The sequence below is a fragment of the Danio rerio genome, chromosome 23 (assembly GCF_052040795.2).
Source record: "Danio rerio strain M-AB ecotype USA chromosome 23, GRCz13ab, whole genome shotgun sequence".
NCBI classification, from domain to species: Eukaryota; Metazoa; Chordata; class Actinopteri; order Cypriniformes; family Danionidae; genus Danio; species Danio rerio.
Genome location: NC_141043.1, coordinates 44,618,765 through 44,637,500, shown reverse-complemented (window position 1 = coordinate 44,637,500; position 18,736 = coordinate 44,618,765). Strand labels below are relative to the sequence as shown.

The following is an 18,736-nucleotide window of genomic DNA, read 5'->3' as shown; positions in this document are numbered from 1 at the left end:
CCATCCTTTAAGGTCCGCTGTCAGGATTTCAGGGCAGTGAAGAGCTGTTTGCCGGTTGTGCCGCAGTCTTGCAGCTGTGTGTCGTGCTGCACTCCTGAGTCTTTGCTGCTCCAGGATCCCTGTAAAAGCTGTGGAGTCTGTGGAAAACTGGAGTGCGGCTGTAAAAGCTCTGGAGTCTGTGGAAAGCTGGAGTGCGGCTGTAAAAGCTCTGGAGTCTGTGGAAAGCTGGAGTGCGGCTGTAAAAGCTCTGGAGTTTGTGGAAAGCTGGAGTGCGGCTGTAAAAGCTCTGGAGTCTGTGGAAAGCTGGAGTGCGCCTGTAAAAGCTCTGGAGTTTGTGGAAAGCTGGAGTGCAGCTGTAAAAGCTCTGGAGTCTGTGGAAAGCTGGAGTGCGGCTGTAAAAGCTCTGGAGTTTGTGGAAAGGTAGAGTGTGGCTGTAAAAGCTCTGGAGTCTGTGGAAAGCAGGTTTGCAGCGGCTTCAGGTCTGTTTATCAGCCTTGCAGTGTCCAGACATCATGCAGTTATGGTGGAGTCAATACTGTCATCCAGGAGGAATGCAGGAGTCCATGTGGCTTCTCATTCCCAGTCAATAAGCGGCGGTGTGTTTGTGGTTTGCCTGATTGTCGATCTTCAATAAAATTTGCCGCCTCAACTTTGGATGTGCAAAAATACTGAAGAAATGAGGATAAATTGCCTCTTTAAAATTGTTAGCCAGTTCTCAGATTTTCATCATCCTAAATGAAAGTGAAAGCTAAGATTGGTCTTTTAATGAAGCCAAAAATTGTAGCTAAAAGCATGATGAAATGAAAATAAAACATTTAAAAAACAATGTGTGTATTAGTTTTTGTCATTTTACACGTCAACAAGGGAACTAGGCTCGAGTCAAACTAAACAGGGCTTTCAATCATTAAATTATTATTTTTTCTAAACAAATAAACAACGATCTTTATACATTTGTGACATGATTAATAAAAAAACACCTGCTAAAATGTCACAGGAGGGATTATAATTTAACTGCATTAAATAACTATTAATATATCTACTGAAACTAACTGGGTAATCCTGGCACTTCATCATCTTGACTGTCAGTGAATATGTTAACATCCACAGGCGTATCACCCTGCAGCCCAAGACTGGTTACTCACTGAAGCAAAGCAGGGCTGAGCCTGGTCAGTACCTAGATGGGTGACCACATGGTAAAACTAGGTTGCTGTTGTAAGTGTTGTTAGTGAGGGAAGCAGGGGTGCACAACCTACGGTCTAAGTGAGTCTTAATGTCCCAGTATAGTGAAGGGGATTCTATACTGTATGTCAGTGAGTGCCGTCTTTCAGATGAGACGTAAAAGCGAGGTTCTGACTCTCTGTGGTCATTAAACATCAAAATCCCATGGCACTTCTCATAAAGAGTAGGTGTGTAACCCTGGTGTCCTGGGCAAATCCCTCCATTGGCCCATACGTTTGTGGCCTTTTAATCATTCCCATCCACTTGGCCGTATCACTGTCTCTCCACTGCTGGTGTGTGGTGAGCGCACTGGCGCCGTTGTCCTGTGGCTGCCGCTGCATCATCCAAGTGGATGCTGCACACTGGTGTGCTTTTCCTACACGAATTCCGTTTCTACTTTTAGTTTGTAAATAAACTTCACTTGTTTGCATGTCTACAATGCAATATTCCAGTTTTGTGCATAAATTAACTTGTCATCTTTGGATGGAAACATAGCTATTGTAAGAAAGTGTCTGGTGCATATGTGCAAAACTGATGCAAGTGGCAGTTAAACTTTCAGCGAGATGAAAGAGTGTGTTTTCTACAGGTGGTTTGTCAAGCCCACTCACCTGTGTGAGGCACACTCAAAATTGCATAAAGTTTCGAGGTTGTCATGAACGGGTCCTGGATTTGTTCATTGAATATTTTTGTACCAAAAACAACTTATGAAAACCTGTGTGTGTGTGTGTATTCCTAAGACCCTGCCCATTGACTTGTGTCCTCTATAGTGGGCATTGTGTTTTCATGAATTTTCTTTGAATTTTTTGAGCTACTCTGTCAAGTCCTGTTGTACTGTTCAGAGAACATCCTGGGCTTTCTAGTGAGATGTCATTTGATTGGCTGGCATGCTAGGAACCACTTCGTATAGTGCATCCAAATTGGCTGACATACAAAACAGCACATTTAATGGGAAAGAGAGAGCTATGTAAATTGAGCTTTTTAAATGTTTTTTTTTTACTATTATTATTATTACATATATATTTGTGTATTAAAGTGTCAGGAACAATCCATTTAGCTTTCAGAGCTGATAACTTGTTTGTGTTTTAAAATATCATCCTTTTCTAAATGTCCACTATAGTGGACACCAGGACCAGGGCCGGATTAACCAATGGGCCTTATGGGCACAGGCCCAGGGGCCCGTGCGCACTAGGGGCCCCTGCGAGCGGGGAGAAAAAAAGACAATTTCAGAGTGTCTTTTTAGGCTAATTACAAATAGCGCATCTAGTTGGAATCTAGTTGGAATAAGCTATTCAGGGTTTACGCCCATCGATGCCTGATTGATAGAAACAAGATGAGTAAAGAGCTGTTTACAAATACAGCCGCAGTGGCGCACCTTGTAAGGCGCGCAGCTTCATGTTTTGACGCTATTGAACATCAACTCGGTTCGAATCCACCATCAGCTGAACTCGTGCTACTTTTTTTTCTCCCTGTTACATATCAGATTGGAAATATACTTATTTTTAACAGGAAGGAAACATTTTTTTTTAAATAATGCAAATGTGATATAAAGTCACAAGTGTCTCGTGGGTATTTAACAATGTTTAGCCTTATAGGTGCCTCCCTCTCTGCAAAAACTATATTGCTCAGACAACTGTATTTCCTCTGAGCAAAAAAATCGCGATCACATATTAATATTATTACATTTAAATTGCCTTTCTTTCTTTAACTAAACAAAATGCTGTCATTGGTCAAGCGCGGAAACGTCAGTTTTGTAATAACCCGCACTAAACTGAGCGGACTTTAGTGTAACGTTATATCTGTCATAGATCAAAAATGAGTGGACAAGTGGATTTAGCAAACGCGAGAGAAAGAGGAGAGGAGGCATCTTTATTGAGGCATTTTCCATACACACTATCTTTAAACAGACCCATGATCAGGAGAATGAGGGTACAGAAGAAGACGTTATGGTAACTTTAAATGATGAGTAGCTAGCATTAACCAGGCGGAGGAGGCTAACGGCAGCGCAGCGCGGACTGGATTCATCGTGTGAGAGACAGACAGAAAATATACATAAATACATAAATATATATATATATATATATATATATATATATATATATATATATATAGTTTTATTAGTATTTTTATTCAATGCTTTGAAAAATAAGTTAAATCTTTGTAAACTATAAATACACATGTACTATATATCATTTATTTAATATGTGGGCAAAAAATTATACATTCATTTTATTTAAAAATTATTAAATTCTTATTTTTTAAATTCAACTATAGGGGTGCGGCCAGGTAGGGGGCCTTACAAGACAATGTGCCCTGGGGCCCCTGAGGTCTTAAGTAGGATATGTACAGGTTTGTGTGGTTAACAGACACACGTATAATAATTAAATGTATAATGACATGGGTATGATATTATTCACCTCATGTCACTGAAACTCAAAACACTTAACGATTGTACCTAACAAGGTCTTTTGCCACAGGTTTTCTGCGAGGATCATGTATGCAAGAGTGTGTTTGTGTGTGCTGCTAAAGTAACAAGCTGTGCCTTATCAGCCACATAATAATTCCTTACATTTATATAGCACTTTTCTGGGCACTCAAAGCGCTTTACACAATGGGGGGGATCTCCTCATCCACCACCAGTGTGCAGCATCCACCTGGATGACGCGACGGCAGCCATTTTGCGCCAGACCGCACACCACACACCAGCTGATGGTGGAGAGGAGACAGAGATGAAGCCAATTGAATATGGAGAGGGTTAGGAGGCCATGATGGACAGAGGCCAGTGGGCAGATTTGGCCAGGATGCCGGGGTTAAACCCCTACTCTTTTCGAAGGACATCCTGGGACTTTTAACGACCACAGAGAGTCAGGACCTCGGTTTACCGTCTCATCCGAAAGACGGCGCTCACTGAGCAGTATAGTGTCCCCGTCACTATACTGGGGCATTAGGACCCACACAGACCGCAGGTTGGGCCTCACTAACACCACTTCCGGCAGCAACCTAGCTTTCCCATGTGGTCTCCCATCCAGGTACTGACCAGGCGCAGCCCTGCTTAGCTTCAGTGGGCGACCATGTGAGAGTTGCAGACAGCTAGCTGCCGGTAAACATGTTTTACTTATACCTAATGGGTAACTTGATATTAAATCCTGGTAAGTAATGTCTATATTTCTAATACTACCTTTAGTGGCCAATGCCAGTACTATTTAGGCGAGAATTATGAAATCCTATTTATAATCTATTTCAAGTTTCATTCTGATTCCAGTGATACTACACATTTTGTAGCCAATAAAAATAGTAACTAATTACATTTCACCAAGCCTTTATATATCGACAGTGCATATTATATCTTGACTGTGTAAGGCTTGAAACTTACGCTGCTATTCTGAACCAATAATCGGAAACAGGAAGCAGTTGAAGGATGGCGTGTTTAAATCCATTATTTATCTGACTCCATTGTAATTAATCTGACTCCATTAAAGTTGTTATCATCATTGATAAAGAGAAAGAATCTCTAAGTCTTAAAGCAGGCAAAGTTGTTTATTAAGTAACATGTTTAAATATACAGACATTAGAATGAAACAAACTAACATACTTTATAAAGAAATTAGCTGTAACATGTGCACTGCTGAGCAACAAAGACAGTGAAACTGCCTCTGTTAGCATATGAGACTACGCACTGGTGTGCGGGAGATGCAGAGTAAAAGCCGTTCTCCCAGATCAACAGTTACCTTTCTCTATTATACCCTGAGCAAAGCATTGTCAAACATGAGTGAAAACCAACTCCCAAAACCAGCTGAACGTGAGAACAAAGTTGAAGAGATGAAGTGGGGGAGAAGTACATTAACATACTCTCCTCAGGCCATGACCCAACAATAGTAAATATATTGTAGATTGAAATACAATTAATCAATGTCTCTGTTGATTTCATCACTACAACACTGAAGTCATAAACTGTCAAATGACACCAAACATGACAAAGATATCAGAAGGAAGAACACAAGCAGATGAATTGTGTATGGTGAAGAGCACATGGTTACTGTAAGCAAATGGCAGAGATGTGTATCGGAGCTGTGAGGAACTCTGCCTCACCAGGAGGACCCATCCCAAGGAAATATATATCATATTTTCTCAGCTTACAACTTCGATATTTTGTTTTGCTGCGATATGAATATAATTTCACCACATGACTTGAAAAGCTCCCTTTGGAAAGATCTCATTAATTTACATCGACTAGGGCGATCAAGTCTTTTTCTGATATCTGCATAAAATCGAATAAATTAAGCATTTATAAATATGACAGAGGACAAATAAAGGTTAAAGGTGGCCTTAGAGTATTTAAATTAAATATAATATAATTTGGTCATCATTCTATAAATAATTGCATATTGTAAATAATCTAATCCTGCGATGTGACTATTGCGGATACACACATTGCTATATTGATGCTCAAATGATATATTGTTCAGCCCTAATGCATACGCATCTGTTTAATATGTATTTATTTTAATTACTAGTGACATTTTTATTATATTTATACTGTCTTTCATTCTGAGCTAGAAGTAATCATTTATTTAAACTATATTTTACTAAATATTTGCTGTTTACAATCTCTCACACACAGACACGCACAAACAAATGTAATATCAAATTAAACTGGTGATTGGCAGGCGATAAATAACCGTCATCATTTTTAAATATTATTATGAACTTAATATTTACAATTGAGATATTTTATAGGATGTTTTCACAGATGTTTTAATTACACACATTCTAGAATAACAAATAAAAACTCCACTAACAAATAATTACAAATAAGTGACATGTCGCTCACATGTATTCATATGAACCTCACTGTTATATAACAATTATTGCATGATCTGTGTTGTCAGATGATGCTACAAATATCTATAATAATGTAAGGGGGGTGATAGTCATATTTGTTATTTATTTTCTATTTAATCAACATAAGTTTTTTTTATATTATTTTCGATTGCATACAAGTTAATTCATTTAAAATTATGTTTAATTGAACTCATCATTACCCCTCCCTCTCTCATCACTTAATCTGCACAATTAGCTTATGCAATAATGTGAAGACTGCACTGATGCTTTAAAGAAATAAGACTCCTCCTCAACAGTAAACTCTCTGTCATGAGATGAGCGATGTTTCAGCGGTTTATGAGATGGAGATGTGAATAAATAGCAGCAGAAGAGACGAGAAACATCAGCGATACAGAAGAGCTGCTTCCAGCAAGAGCCTTTCGCGTACACTCCAGAAAATACACTGACTATATGTAAGTATTCGACTTTGATTCTGATCACTTTGTACATGATCATTGTTTTTAAATGACATGCAAAATTTAGAGATAGGAGTAAAACACTTTAAACATTGTAGGAGGTACTACAACTTACTGCATTGCAAGAAGTGCTGACATTCTTCTTCTAAAATGAGTATTTTTCTCAGGATCCTGTGTGTGTGTGTGTGAGTAAATTCAATTTTATAACAATTAACAGGTTCTTTCTTTTCCCTTTTAAGTGAAATGCGTGAATGTAAGCATGAGTGAAATGGTCATTTTAGAAAAAGGTTTAGGTTGCATCTGAACTCTTCATTTCAGGTAGTTAGCTTTGCAACTTAGCTTTGCATTAGCTCCGACAACATACATTAATGTATTGTTTACATTGGCATGCTGCATTAAAACATTCTCAACTGACAAGAAACATTGTTCTCTGAACATTTTGCTGACATGTTTCAAAATTATGAACAAAATTATTACATTAATAAAATGTTAGTATATTTTTCTCAGTTTTCTAGTTGTTATTAACTTCTTATTAAACCAGCGTTATACATATTACTTTAGGAATTCCTATTTTTCAATGTTGTCAGTCTAGAGCAGGTGTCAAACTCAGTTCCAAAAGGGCCGCAGCTCTGCACAGTTTAGTTCCAACCCTAATTAAACACACCTGATCAAACTAATCGAGTCCTTCAGGCTTGTTTGAAACCTACAGGTAAGTGTGTTGGAGCAGGGTTGGAACTAAACTGTGCAGGGCTTCGGCCCTCCAGGAATTGAGTTTGACACCCCTGGTCTAGAGAGACTTAAATCTGAATCCCTTTTGAAAAAAAATCTAAAGTAAACCTTAAAAATACTTAACTTAAATAGTATTATTGATATTATTAATATATTTTATATTATGTATTATTTCTTGCAGTTTGTAATTTTTTTGTTAGAATTTTCCTGGATGGTTTGCTATTTCCGGTAAAAAAATTTAGGTGTACAAGCATCCATACTCTACCCGCTGATACTGCACACAATACATTGCACATTGGACGCGAATTCGATTAGAACTACAAACACATGTGAAAAGTGTAAATAAACTACAAACATGATGGACACGCGAGACCAACCGTTAAGTAAAGAGGCTTCGGTAAAGATGTTTGAATGACTGTTAGTCAATATCTAGCCCACTGGAAAATATTTAAATCGCATTATCTGTGTTATATTTTTTACTTCACACTAAAAAGTTTGCTATAATTTCTTCATCATCCACATGTCATACACCCGTTTCAGTTTCTTTCTTCTGTTGAGCACAAAAGAAAATGCTGAAAACCTGTAACCATTGACTTCTACAGTATTTGTTTTTCCTACTCTGCAAGTCAATTGTTACTGCAGTTTTCAAAACATCTTCTTTTGAATCCATCAGAAGAAAGAAACTCGTAAAGGTTTGAACCCACTTGAGGGTGCATAAACAGAGTATGTTCTTTATTTCAGAGTGAGCTATCCTGTCAATATTTGTCTTGCTTTTCATTCTCTTCTGTTTTCTCTCTATTTTCTTGCAGCTCACATTATGTTTCGGGATAAGTCAGCCAGCAGGACATGTCCAGTTGGACGTTTTGCTGTCACTACAGTGGACGACAGCGAGACATCATGCTATGTGCCAGTCTGCAGCAAACCCTGTTCTTGTTGTGATTGTGACCCTAAGAACAGCTGTAAAGTGGCCTGTTGTGTTAAATCCTGCAACTGTGTCCCACCATGCTTTGATTATGATTGTAAAGACAACTGCAAGACAATTGCATGCAAAAGTCCTTGCAGCAACCCATGCAAATCCATCCCACCATGCTTTGATTATTATTGTAAAGACGACTGCAAGACAGTTGCATGCAAAAACCCTTGCAAATCCATCCCACCATGCTTTGATTATGATTGTAAAGACAACTGCAAGACAACTGCATGCAAAAACCCTTGCAGCAACCCATGCAAATCCATCCCACCATGCTTTGATTATGATTGTAAAGACAACTGCAAGACAACTGCATGCAAAAACCCTTGCAGTGACCCTTGCAAATCCATCCCACCATGCTATGATTATAATTGCAAGTCTCTTACCTTTAAATCTGTTAAAGATGGCTGTAAAGGTGCTCCAGCAAGTGCCAGCAAGGCCATCGGATGTTTTCCAGGGATCAAACTCAATGCAGGAGATTCACATGAGTCTTTCTGCAAGCCGGTTTGTGAATGCTGCTCTCTGACATCATGCTGTGATCAAGACGTCAAGAATGTTGTCGTCTGTAAAGGCAAGCAGCCGTGTGGAAAGATGACTGGCCTCAAACTGGTCTGAGACGCGACGACTCATGCCTTTCACAAATGAAAACAAATAATTACTGCTTTTGTTGGATCGTGATGACTACTGTCGGTAATTATGAAGTATGTATTAGAAGGTTGCTGTTGTGTTTGCTTGCTAACTATTAAGTACAAATGGAAATGCAAACAACCTTGAGTAAATGTCAATGTACAAAATAAAGATGTCAAAAATAAAATACCAACTTGCATTTTTTTTCATTCATTCATTTTCTTGTCGGCTTAGTCCCTTTATTAATCCGGGCTCGCCACAGCAGAATGAACCGCCAACTTATCCAGCAAGTTTTTACGCAGCGGATGCCCTTCCAGCCACAACCCATCTCTGGGAAGCATTTTTTTTCTTTAGTAATAAAAAAATGCTGAATTAATTCAACAGTATATAAGCAAGTGTGTGTAAAATGTATTTACAGTTGAAACCGGAAATTTACATACACTGTATAAAAAGGCACATAACCATTATTAGACCAAAAGTCAGATGTTAATGTGACAACTTTTTCTCTTTTAGGTAAGTTAGGATTATCAAATTAGTTTCTGTTCTGCTTAATAGCAGAGTAATGAGAGAGATATTTTTGAGAAATTGTTATAACTTTTCTTGGATATCAAGTTTTTTATACAATAAGATTATTATGCCTCTGAAAAAGCTCAGATGATGAATTTAAGGTTTTGGAAGTTTCTGATTGGCTAATTAACAACATTTGAGTTAACTGTCTGGAAGCACAACTGTAGAATAGCATTTAAGGAAGACCTTACAATTTGCTAAATGACACAAGGAAAAAGACACATTTTTGGAGACATGTCCTGTGGTCTGATGGAACTAAGATTGAACTGTTTGGCAATAATGACCAGTGTTACATTTGGAAGACAAAGTGAAAAGCTTACAAGCCTAGGAGCACCATCCCAACTGTGACATATGGGGGCGGCAGCATCATGTTGTGGGGCTGTTTTGCTGCAGGAGGGACTGGTCCACTCACAGCATAGAAGGCATCATGAAGAAAGAACATTATGTAGAAATACTAAAGCAACATCTCAAGACATCAGTCAGGAAATTAAAATGTGGCCACAAATGGGTCTTTCAAACAGACCATGACCCTAAGCACACTGCCAAATTAGTTAAAATGTGCTTTAAGGACAACAGAGTGAATGTTTTGGAGTGGCCATCATAAAGCCCTGATGTCAATCCTATAGAAAATTTGTAGGCAGAGTTGAAAAAGCTTGTGTGAGCAAGACAGCCAAATCTGACTTAATTACACCAGTTCTGTCAGGAAGAATGGGACGAAATTCCTTCAAACTATTGTGGAAGGATACCCAAAACATTTGACCAAAGTTAGACAATACCAAGTAAATGTATGTAAACTTTTGATTTTCTAGAAATTAATACAAAATTCTTTAAAAAAAAGTATTTCGTTATTCTGGCATTTAGCAGATGTAAATCATTTTGGTAATCCTAACGGATCTAATATAGTAAACATTTACCATCAGACATTATTTTTTTTTAAAGGTTGTTCCTTTTTTTTTTTTTTTTTTTTTAGAGTGTATAGAAACTTCTGGTTTCAACTGTACATTGAACAGCATAAATGAGTACATCTTTAAAAATGTATATTTTTATTAATTCAAAGAATATAGACACTGTATTTTGAGGCATTAAAACAAAACATTTTATTAAACAGTTATATCCATTAAAATAAGAGTGTGTACACCTAACCTATTCAGGATAGACAGATAATATATTTAAATTCAAATCAGGTGTTACATGAAAATTACAAACAACAAAATTTCAACAATTATTTTAGTTTTTTATGCTTCTCTTGATTTTTCTTCATTGTTAAAAATATATTTATTATTTTGTTAGTTTAGTTCCAGTTTTGGCTTTGGTACTGACTAATCTAATGTATAAACAAAAATACATTATTGATTAGCATCCTATAAAAAATATTCATTTAAAAGACATTTGTTAGAGCAACATGTCACCTCACAGCTGGACCAGTTGGCATTTCTGTGTGGAGTTTGCATGTTCTCCCCATGTTGGCGTGGGTTTCCTCCGGGTGCTCTGGTTTCCCCCACAGTCCAAACACATGCGCTATAGGTGAATTGAATAAACTAAATTGGCCCTGGTGGATGAGTGTGTGTGTGAATGAGTATGTATGGATGTTTCCCAGTACTAGGTGGCAGCTGGAAGGGCATCCGCTGCTTAAAACAAATACTGGAATAGTTGGCAATTCATTCTGCTGTGGTAACTACTGATGAATAAAGCGACTAAGCAAAAGGAAAATGAATGATTGAAAGAGATCTGTTAGGGATGTACTGTACTTATTTACACTGAGCATTGTAGATTTTACCTTTTTTTTACATTTACATGGGCAAATGTATTTCTGTTTTTAATATATTGCTCGTATTTTATTTTAGAAAATGTAATGTTCATTTTCTAAAATCTCATGCATTATTAGAACTTACTGTATTATTATATATCATTATATGGTATTGAACTGAAAATTGACATTTTGAACTGAAAGACATTTTATTAAATTTAATAAACAAGCCTGTGATGGAAATAGTACATACTCACACAAATACATATGAAAATTAATTGAATGAATTTTAATTGAAAAGAACACAACCAATAAAATTTATGAAGGAAAGTACCAAAATTGGACAGAACCCTAAAACTGTGTTATTTCCTAATCATTCATTCATTCATTCATTTTCTTTCGGCTTAGTCCCACAGCCACAGCGGAATGAACCGCCAACTTATCCAGGACGTTTTAACGCAGCAGATGCCCTACCAGCCACAACCCATCTTTGGGAAACATCCACACACTCTCATTCACACTCATACACTACAGACAATTTAGCCTACCCAATTCACCTGTACCGCATGTCTTTGGACTGTGGGGGAAACTTAAGCACCCGGAGGAAACCCACGCAAACTCAGATAGAACATGCAAACTCCACACAAAAACGCCAACTGACCCAGCCGAGGCTCGAACCAGCGACCTTCTTGCTGTTAGGCAACAGCACTACTTACTGTGCCACTGAGTCGCCAATTTCCTAATCAGTTATTTGTAAAAATCAAATTTTTTCTTTACCAGTTATATTAAAACATAAGATCTAGAAACCTTATTGCCGCCCTAGATTCATTCTTTCATTAATGACAGGAATTAAGTGGTGGTCTTTATAGATGGCTCATTGAATTAGTGGCTAAATCATTTATATGTGTACCACTTGTTAAAGATCCACTACCACAGCTCATTATTATACAATTTGAATTGAATAAGAAATGTGTAAGAATATCTGTGTGTAATGTCAATAAATGCTTCATGTCTAAATCAAGATGCTGTTATTATGAAAATACAGTTAGATTACAGCTAAATGCTGGCTTGGGGGCAAAGCAGTGGCGCAGTAGGTAGTGCTGTCGCCTCACAGCAAGAAGGTTGCTGGGTCGCTGGTTCAAACCTCGGCTCAGTTGGCATTTCTGTGTGGAGTTTGCATGTTCTCCCTGCATTCGCGTGGGTTTCCTCTGGGTGCTCTGGTTTCCCTCACAGTCCAAAGACATGTGGTACAGGTGAATTGGGTAGACTAAATTGTCCGTAGTGTATGAGTGTGTATGTGAATGTGTCTGTGGATGTTTCCCAGAGATGGGTTGCGGCTGGAAGGGCATCCGCTGCATAAAAAACTTGCTGGATAAGTTGGCGGTTCATTCCGCTGTGGCGACCCCGGATTAATAAAGGGACTAAGCCGACAAGAAAATAAATGAATGAGTGCTGGCTTGTTGTAACCTGGCTCAAATATAGACAACCCCATGGGTTAATGTTTGTAATTCAAATTACACCTTTTAACGAATTTTTTAAATGTGTGATTATAAAACCAATATTGTTTAACGTTTACAGTCGTTTTGAGTGAACTAATTGACAGGTTCAGCATTTATAAATGGAGTGTTATAGTACTGTCAAGTTGTCTAGATTTACTTATATTACAATAGAAGAATTTAGAAATAGTTCGTGGCCTTATATTTTTAACTATGTTATTGTTAATTAAGACTAAATATAACTGTTAGTTAGTAGGCTATGTAATACAGCATTTTACTGCACCACATAAAGTATTTTGATGTAATTTATATTATACTAACTGAACTTACTAGTAGATATATATATATATATATATATATATATATATATATATATATATATATATATATATATATATATATATATATATATATATATATACATAGAAATGGAGAACAGGTTTGATGACCAATAATCTGTGAAAATTATTTAGATATCTTAAGGCACTTCATATTTAGACCATCAGATGACGGTGATGTGCAAAAATAGGCCTACATTTCTCTGCGTGCTATTATTCCAAAACCAAAAAGCTATATTTTCCAACCTCAGCGTTTAAATAAAACAAAGTGTTTTATTATTGTAACACTGTGTTAATTTGTGTTATTAGGTTTGGTTTGTAACTTTAAACAGCCGTTAAAAAACGTTACCTCAGCACTGCAACCTGCTGACTGAAAAAAAACTGAACTGCATTGATATGACTTAAAACAGAATAAAACTGTACGTTTCAAACATATATTAATCTGAAACTTGATTCAAAAGTTACCCTGAGACTACTCTTTTTAATGGTGTTGATAATTTTGGTTTGTAAGTAATTTAAACAGCCATTAGAAACGTACTTACTTCTCCTCAGCACCACGACTTGGAAAAAAAAATGCGCGCGCACGAGAATGGATGAACGAGCGCGTCTCTTAAAGGGACACCGTAACATTATTGGTAAGGCCCAGCAAAAAATGAATAAAACTGTACATTTCAAACATTAATTAATCTCTGCTTTGTCTAAAAGTAGCTTTAAATACATTTGCAGGACATTTTCACGTTTCACAGAGTAGACAATTTTTGTTTTGCATAACTTCTGTCAATAAAATTACTGTTATGTCATCAGAAGAAGTCATTAGCACATGATTAATAGATGTGTAAATACAGGAAATGTGGTGATCCAGTGCTTTTAGTTAAATTAATTATGGCGCTAGTGCTATTGTTTTTTTTTCTTTCTTTTTTTTCGTACAAAACTGAATCATTCAGTGAGGCGTTTGCTGCACATTCTTGTCTTGACTACTTGTTCCTATTCAGATTAATAGCCAGACATTAAGACTAGTGAAATGGCATTGAATATGTGTGATACAGCTTAACAAACATTCCTGATGCTTTACTAGCATTTATAATAGCTTGCACTGGCACTTATAACAAACACAAATATTAAATGAATGACAAAGCAAAACAATATTTACATGTGTTTTTGTTTTTCAGGGTCATTCAAACAGAATTGTGTAAAGGTATAAAGATGATCATTTATAAGGAAATTCGTGTAAGCTTGTATATCTTTCGACATATCTAAATTAACAATCACTTCGTAATGGAGTTTTAAAAAAGAATACACACAATATAAAATAAACCAATAAAACGGTCCAACAAATATAATGTTGCCTAAAAATATGCGTTTCACTGAAGATGCTTTTATTTTAGTGCAATGTGTTTGAGGATCAGTATAGTTAATGGTTTTGTCATTTTAAATAAACATGTCCTGTTCTTTATTATAGAAATCCTTGTTGACAGCTTATCAAAAAGTTAATTTCTTGATTATTTTTAACCTCTTTGAAACAGTTTACTGTTCTGTGTTTTTTTTATTATTATTATTTAACGTAGACATAACAGAAGACAGTTTTAAGCAAATGAAATACATCAAAATCACAGGAAAAAAGACAAAAAGCCTTATATGTGAAAATAAAAGGTCTGTATAAACAAATATAACTAACAACAGTAGTAATAATGATACCAATAATAATGGCAAATCAACAATGAATCTATAGAAAAAAAAACGATGGAAGCAAAATAGCTACAAGAATAAAACTCACTGCAACTTAATATAAATTAAACGTTGAATAAATAATGAATAAAAAAACAAAGGTTTAAATGATAGCATTGTAAATTTATAGCATGACAAAGAAACTATTTAATTTCTGGTAATCTCTAGTTAAAGAGGCAGTTCAAAAGTGCAGGTGTAATTATTATTATTTTATGCACTAATGCCTCTCATTACTCCTCCTTTCATATCTGTACAACAAACAAGTGAGTCCCACCTTACTTCAAATGACAAGTCAACGAAGATTCCTCTCGTGCCGTATTTAAATATGCTATAAAATTATGTTGTGAGACTCATTTTATACACGAAACCTTCTTTGTCATGATACAGTAAATTCTTCACACTCTTTAGCTGTGACTTGTGGATGGGGTGGAGATGAAGATGTGAATAAATACACCATGCAAACAACTGAGTTGCCTACAGACTGAAGTTTTAAGTTAAGTGCACTTTCTCTACTGAAGAACAGGATCATATATTGTTCAAATACATATAGACGGGAACTGCAAATATGTAAGTTATTTTTTATTTATTTATTTATTTATTGACATTGATTGATTGATTGATTGATTGATTGATTGATTGATTGATTGATTGATTGATTGATTGATTGATTGAATGAATTCGGAGTAGATTTTGAACACTAGTTTTTGTTTTTTTTTTGTTTTTTTTTACTCTTGTATGTTGATAAAAGATGTCTAAATAGACTAATGGATGTCTAATACACGTAAAAATTTTATGTAAAAAATAAATCCGTAAAATTTACGGTAAAAAAAGGGGCAGCTGTGATTGCGGTACAAACGTAAAAGTAATATCTTATTTTTACAGTAAACTACCATACTTTATTAATTTATAGAGGTAATATGTCTGTGTTTTGAATTACAAACATCTACACATCTTTTGCTACACAGATAGACATGTTAATACATATGCAGGTGGTGATGAGAAAGTAACATAATGAACCAATACTCATCACAAGCAACTTTTCCCACAAGCAGAGATGTGTATCAGTGTATAGAAGATGCTCAGTGTCATTCACACAGCTACTAAACACCAGTATGGTATATGCATAAAATTAAAGTTATGAAGTAAACATTGTTTATCAACATAAGATGTAACCTTAATCTCTAATATACATGAATGATAGGGAAGCAACTAAAAAGATCCATAACAATGTCAACAAAAAGCATAAAAAGTGATGTGCCATGCAGGGAATTCTGTGAAAGTCAGTTTACAGTTATTCGCCATATATATTAAGGACATACTGTTAACCAGGTTACTGATTTTTACTGTAGCCATTACTGTAGCCATACACGGCCCTTTTTTACAGTGTAGATGTCTGATAGACTAATAGATGTATAATATACGTCTAATAGACATCTAAAAGACTAATGGATGTTTTATAGACTTTTAATATATGTCTAATAGACATCTAAGAGACTAATGGATGTTTTTTAGACGTCTTATATACGTCTAATAGACATCTAATAGAATAATGGATGTTTTATAGACGTCTAATATACGTCTAATAGACATCTAATAGACTAATGGATGTTTTATAGACATTTTATATACGTCTAATAGACATCTAATAGACAAATGGATGTTTTATAGACATCTTATATACGTCTAATAGACATCTGATAGACTAATGGATGTCTAATAGACATCTAATAGACTAATGAATGTCTAATAGACGTCATATAGACTAACGGATGTCCAATAGACGTCTAATAGACTAATGGATGTCTAATAGATGTCTAATAGACTAATAGTGTCTAACAGAAGTCTAATAGACTAATGGATGTCTAATAGACATCTTATAGACTAATGGATGTCTTATAGCTGTCCAATACATATATCTTGGCTAAAACACTTAAGGCTTAAAATGAGGACCATTGTTTGGCATCTATTAAATATTTACTGATAGATCAAATCCATGACTTTGTTTAGATGTATATTAGAGGTCTTTTAAACATTAAAAGTCTTGCTGGGGAGCAACTTTAATTTTTCATAATAAATTATTTGTTGATATTAAAATGGTATATTCATAAAGGTAAATTTTTCTAAATTCTTCCAATATTAGTAGTGTTTAAAGGAGAATTTGTGATATATTAGAAGACATTTTAAGATTTGAAAAGTCAAATAGCAAGATATTTATATTCTTTATTGGAGGATTTTCTTTATTGGAGGAACTTTAACCCCCCTACTACGTATCTCTTTTTATTTATCATTTATTTTATTTTAAATTAGTTCATTTATTTAAATATATATTTTGTATTTAGTTTATTATTAATGTGGATGTAAAAATTTTGAATGTAAATTGATTATCTCTCAGTTTTTTGTGCAATTTTATGTTAAAAATGTAATTATTTTTAAGCTATGAACACCTTTCTGTTATTTTGTCGAGCATACATGGGAAAAAAAAGTTCTTGTGTATATGTGATATATGTGACCCTGGACCACAAAATTGTGTTTTTACATAATCTGAAAGCTGAATAAATGAGCTTTTTCATTAATTATTTGTTATGATATGACAACATTTGGCCAAGAAACAACTAATTAAATATCTGGAAACTGAGGGTTCAAAGAAATATAAATACTGTAAAAAGCTACTTTTAAAGTTGGCTAAATTATACCAGTATGGCAGGAAATGTACAAAATATCTTCATGGAATATGATTTTAATCTCTATTCATACAGTAATTTTTGTCTTAATTTAAAAAAATCTATAATTATGACCCATACAATGTATTTTTTGTTTTTTCCAAAAATATTGGCATGCAACATAAACATAGGCTACATCTAATGTTGCCTCATTATACATAAGGTTTTGTGGCCCAGGGTCATGTTTGTCTGCAATTAATTTGGGTTGAAATTCAATTGAAACTTTATTTTGTAACTACACAACATAAAATGTGTATATTTTCTCTCTTTCTTTCTTTTAGGGGTACGACTGTAGAAGCAAGAGGTAAGACTAATACATCCTAATACTAAAGTGTCTAATAATAAATAAAAGGTCTGATTGTCATTATAATGCATTGATATAGATTGTATAGTTTTGTTTTGAAATTTAGACTGTAACGTTTTGCATAATATTGTTACTGCTGTCATAAACAACAAAATCTTCCACTTCCAACATTATTTACAGTACGTCCTCTGATTTTAAAACTGTCCTTTAGACTGAACTAATCCTGCTGTTTGTTCACTCTCAGAAATACTCTCAGGTATAAGAGCTGTCACTTAGGTAATACCTTTTCAAAAGGTTTACATTTGTAAGGGTCTTTATTAATGCCTTAAGAGTACATATTAGCATCTAAAAAAAAAAAAATGTAAAAAAAAAAAGCTACCTCCTGAAAATTTTAGGTACTGATATACAGGGTGGGCCATTTATATAGATACACCTCAATAAACTTATAGGGAATTTTACAAGAAAAAGCAATGGTGTTCTTGGTTTTAACGTAACTTTATTCTTTTATGAGTTATTTACAAGCCCCCTCACATATACTAATGTGCCAAAACAGATCGTTAATATCACCAACCATTCCCATTTTATTAAGGCATATCCATATAAATGGCCCACCCGGAATACAATTGAGATAACAATATGAACCCTTTAAGTTCAAATATGTACCTTTTAAAAAGGTCCCACTCAAGGGACAGCTTTCGTACCTTTTTTCTGGGAGTGTATGGATGGTAGGTTTTTGATTGACAAAATTTATTTCATATAAATGCATGATTAGAAAAAAGAAGGTGCTCAGTGTCATTCACACAGCTACTAAACAACAGTATGGTAATATGCATAAAATTAAAGTTATGAAATAAACATTGCTTATCAACAGTAGATGGAACATTATTCTCTAATGTACATAAACGATAGGGAAACAACTAAAAAGATCCATAGTATAGACATCTAATAGACTAATGGATGGTTTATAGATGTCTTATATACGTCTTAAAGACATCTAATAG

General features: G+C 35.1%; 1 protein-coding gene across 17 annotated transcripts in view; it reads right to left on the bottom strand.

Moving 5' to 3' along the window:
• LOC147838282 (uncharacterized) overlaps positions 1 to 18,736 on the bottom strand; it is a 60,964-nt gene that overhangs the window by 31,076 nt on the left and 11,152 nt on the right. For 4 of the 17 annotated variants that reach the window (XR_015523993.1, XR_015523991.1, XR_015523992.1 and 1 more), the window contains exons 1-2: positions 13,529 to 13,591; positions 8,598 to 8,843 (exon numbers count right to left, since the gene is read on the bottom strand). The gene's annotated coding sequence lies outside the window, so the exon portion shown is untranslated. Of the gene's footprint in view, positions 732 to 8,597; positions 8,844 to 9,032; positions 9,187 to 9,725; positions 9,986 to 13,524; positions 13,595 to 18,736 lie in introns of those variants that run through there. The other 13 variants (XR_015523996.1, XM_087307801.1, XM_087307805.1 and 10 more) reach the window with 9 other exon arrangements.